This window comes from Apodemus sylvaticus, chromosome 4 (genome assembly GCF_947179515.1).
Source record: "Apodemus sylvaticus chromosome 4, mApoSyl1.1, whole genome shotgun sequence".
NCBI classification, from domain to species: domain Eukaryota; kingdom Metazoa; phylum Chordata; class Mammalia; order Rodentia; family Muridae; genus Apodemus; species Apodemus sylvaticus.
Window position 1 is genome coordinate 96097502 of NC_067475.1, and position 4469 is coordinate 96101970.

The 4469-nt window shown below is 43.8% G+C and overlaps 1 pseudogene; it reads left to right on the forward strand.

Annotated features, from left to right (window-relative positions):
- The first annotated feature begins 410 nt into the window (after positions 1-410).
- LOC127682322 (replication protein A 70 kDa DNA-binding subunit-like) lies at positions 411-2278 on the forward strand (annotated as a pseudogene).
- Positions 2279-4469: the final 2191 nt, after the last annotated feature.

The window sequence follows — 4469 nt, forward strand, 5'->3', positions numbered from 1 at the left end:
AGAATTGAGCCAGGAGCATCACGTCTTCTGCCTAGAGTTCATAATTCCAGAAGGTATTGCACAGTGTGCTAGGGAAGAAAGTCATCAGTGGTCTCATCCAATTGTGGAAACTATGTTCTATAATACTGAGCTTCCGTGGGCAATAGACACACAAATGCAATAATGACATGAGTGCTATGGGAGGAACCAAAATTTTATGATTGAAATTGAGGCCCGCTCCATGGGAGATAGTAAACCTTTGGTACTGCAAATTTGGTCAAAAACCAAATCTAGGGATGTCTTGGGCCATAAAGGATAGTTTTCTATTGATTATTTCATACATGTACATGTACTAAAACAACCTAATAAGAACATAATTGTTGAAGCTCAGGCAGGGCAGGAGTGCAAGCGTGGGAGTTAGCTGTGCAGCCATGGTCGGACACCTGAGCAAGGGGGCCATCTCGGCCATAATGGATCAGAGAGATACATCAACATAACCCATCCTTTAACTCATTAACACCCGTCCCATTACTACAGGTAATAGTCCACACCAGGTATCAACTGCTTAAGAGTTACAGGTTGAACATGTTCCTCTTTTATGATGGCCAGGCAGATGAACACCCTACCCGGGGATGGGGTGGAGCTCAGCTGGCCAGCAACTGTGTTTGCCAGGTCCACAGGTTCATCATCAACACTCTGAAAGACAGGAGAGTAGTTTTGATGGACTTGGAAGTTGTGAAATCTGCTGAAGAATTTGGATTTAAGATTGGGACTCCAGTGCCCTATAATGACGGATGTGGGCGGCAGCAGCAGGCAGTCCCTTCCTCAGTCCCCTACGGCACCCTACGACCAGTAAGACCCAGAAGCAGAATGGGAGCTTGGGAATGGGTTCCACTGTACCTAAGGGTTATGGTGCCTCAAAGCCATTTGGAAAACCTGTCTGAACTGGCCCACTGCAGCCTTCAGGTGGGAAACAGTCCAAAGTAGTCCCTATTGCCAGCCTCACACCTTACAAATCCAAGTGCACTATTTGTGCCCGTGTCACCAACAAAAGTCACATCTATACCTGGAGCAATTCACGGAGGGTAGGGAGGGGAAAGGAAAGCTTTTCTCTATAGAACTTGTGGATGAAAGTGGTGAAATCAGAGCTACTGCTTTCACTGAGCAGGTGGACAAGTTCGTTCCCCTTATTGAAGTGAACAAAGGTTATTATTTCTCAAAGGGCACTCTGAAGATCGCTAACAAATAATTCTCAGCTGTTAAAAATGACTATGAGATGACTTTCAATAATGAGACTTCGTTGTGAAAATGACCATCACTTACCCACAGTTCAGTTTGATTTCACAGGATTGGTGACCTAGAGAGCAAGTCTTAAGACTCATTAGTAGACATAATTGGAATCTGCAACTGCTACAAAGATTCAACTAAAATCACAGTGAAGTCTAACAACAGAGAAGTTGCTAAGAGAAATATCTATTTGATGGACATATCAGGCAAAGTGGAGACTACAGCTCTGTGTGGAGAAGTTGCTGACAAGTTTGTCGGCTCTAGGCAGCCTGTGATGGCCATCAAAGGATTCCGAATTACTGACTTCAGTGGACGGAGCCTCTTGGTCCTATCATCTAGCACTGCTATTGTGAATCCTGACATCCTAGAGGCCTATAAGCTTCATGGACGGTCTGACTCAGAAGTACAAACCTTAGATGGTGTTTCCATCTCTGACCTCAGGAGTGGAGGGACCTGAGGTAGAAGCACCAACTGGAAAACTTTGTATGAAGCTAAATAAGAGAGCCTTGGCCAGGAGGACAAGGCAGACTATTTCAGAACTGTGGCAATGGTGGTATTTCTTCTCAAAGAGTTGTATGGGACAGGCTGGCCCAACCCAGGACTGCAATAAGAAAGAGATTGACCAGCAGAATGAGTTGACTGCTGTGAGAAGTGTGACCATGAATTTCCCAGTTTCAAATACTGCATGATCTTATCTGCAAATATTGCAGATTTTCAGGAGAACAAGTGGGTGACATGTTTCCAGTAGTCTGAAGAGTCCATCCTTGGACAAAACATTGTGTACCTTGGGGAACTCAAAGAGAAGAACAAGAAGCAGGCATTTGAGGACGTTTCCAGAATGCCAAATTTTGATTTGAATTTATGTTTAGAATCAGGGTCAAGCTGGAGACTTACAATGATGAGTCTCGAATTAAGGCCACTGTGATAGATGTGAAGCCCATGGACTACAGAGACTATAGCAAAAGGCTGATCATGAACATCAGGAAGAACATTTGATCTGAGCAAGTCCCACTGGTGGCCAGAAGTGGTGAGCGAAGAACAGAAATAGAATGGCTTCCTTCCCACCCCCATGGGGACAGCTCCTCATTGAAGATCCTCTAGTGGAGAGTGGTGACCTGAATGCGCCCCTCTTGGGACTCATTGATAGGCAAAAGTCAGTGTGCTTGGAGGGCTGTGCATACACCTTCAGAGCCAGCTCTCAGCCAGCAGGTAGCATTGCAGCAGTCCCTCTGTCTTCCAGCTTTGTCAGATTTAATATTTTTTTTTGTCTTAAAGCAGGAATTATGTCATAGGTCATTTGACCCTACTCTGGATAATGAGGCAGACTGTATAACCTTGAGTTTGCTTTTCAAATGGTGGCACCTTTTGTCTTGGGTTCCTCCTGGAGGGAGTAAGAACTGGGAAGAATCCAGGTGTTTAGAGGCTGTGTCTGCCTAGAATCAAAGGCTCGATTTTGCAGAGGCACCACATGGCTGTGAATGCTTGGAATGGCAAAAAGGTAGAGTTACTAATTAAAAGCCTATCGATAATATCTGAATATCCATCCTTCAGGGTTTATAGGTTTAGTAGACTGACTTAGATCAATGTGATATGCTCAAAATTTTCTCTTCTGAGGATAGACTTACTATCCCCTTGGTGAAAGGCAAAACCCAAATTGCATAGTTTGCCTCATTGTCCACAGAATGGGGTCGATTACTTATGACATAATTCCTGTTTGAAGATAGCAAGGTCTTGGTAAATCTGGCAAAGACTGGGATATCCAGGCCACTATAGACATTGCTCAAGTTTCCATCAGTTAATGTTACTTTTATTTGCCAAACAGGCCTCCATCTTTATTAAAGCTATGTTAAAAAGAATATAAGAAAAAAGCCCTTTCTTTCCCTTGCTTTTATTTCCCTTGCTTTTCCCCCCTTGTTTGAATAAACAGTATATCTTTGTGGATCCAAAAGAAAAGAAAAGAAAAGAAAAGAAAAGAAAAGAAAAGAACATAGTTAAGGCATCAACTCCTTTTAGCTTTAGTCAGAAAAAAAAAACTTTTTTTTCCTGTGAGTAAAAGTTAATGCAGACACTCCTAGGTGGACAAAACCTAAGAATAAATGACTCCTGACATAATCTAGACTCCTATTCCTTTCCAGTGTCGAGAAATTTTAATCCAGCAATATGGTTGCTCTGACAAGAGAACACAACCAAAAAACGTTGAGGTCTGTGTCATCCAGCTGTCACATAGACTTGTTTTTATTCCTAGGAGACAGAGACAGACAGATCTCTGGGTTCAAGGCCAGCCTGGTCCAGAGGAAGTTTAAGATAAAGAGAAGCTTAGGTATGGGTCTGGTGGAGTATTACATATACTTAGGAGACAGAGACATGCAGACCTTATCTATCAGTTAGGTTGAGTCTTAGTTATACAGCAGTTAAGGGATGTTGAGCGCATTTAGCTGGTAGCAGTTGAGTTCAGGGAGTTCTTTATTTATATTTCAAATGTTATCTTCTTTCCTGGTTTCCCCCCTCCTGGAAAACCTCTATCCTATCCCCCCTCCTCTGCTTCTGTGAGGGTGTCCCACCCACCCACCCACTCCCACCTCCCACCCTCAATTCCCATATATTGGGTCATCTATCAAGCCTTCATAGGACCAAGGACCTCTCCTCCCATTCATGCTTGACAAGGGCCTCTTCTGCTTCATATGCAGTCAGAGCAATGTGTACTTCTTGGTTGGTGGCTTTATTCCCGGGGAGCTATGTGTGTGTGGGAGGGGGTCTGGTTGGTTTATATTGTTGTTCTTCCTATGAGGTTGCAATCCCCTTCAGCTCCTTTGGTCCTTTCTCTAACTCCTCCATTGAGGACCCCACACTCATTCCAATAGTTGGCTGCGAGCATCTGCCTCTTTATTTGTAAGGCTCTGGCAGGGCCTCTCGGGAGACAGCTATATCAGGTTCCTATCAGCAAGCATTTCTTGGCATCCACAATAGTGTTGGGTTTGGTGACTGTACATGGAATGAATCTCCTGGTGGGACAGTCTCTGGATGGCCTTTCCTTCAGTCTCTGTTCTACACTTTGTCTCCATATTTGCTACCATGAGTATTTTGTTCCCCTTTCTAAGAAGGACCAAAGCACCCACACTTTGGTTTTCTTTCTTCTTGAGCTTCATGTGATCTGTAAATTGTATCTGGGGTATTTGGAGCTTTTGGGCTAATATCCACTTATC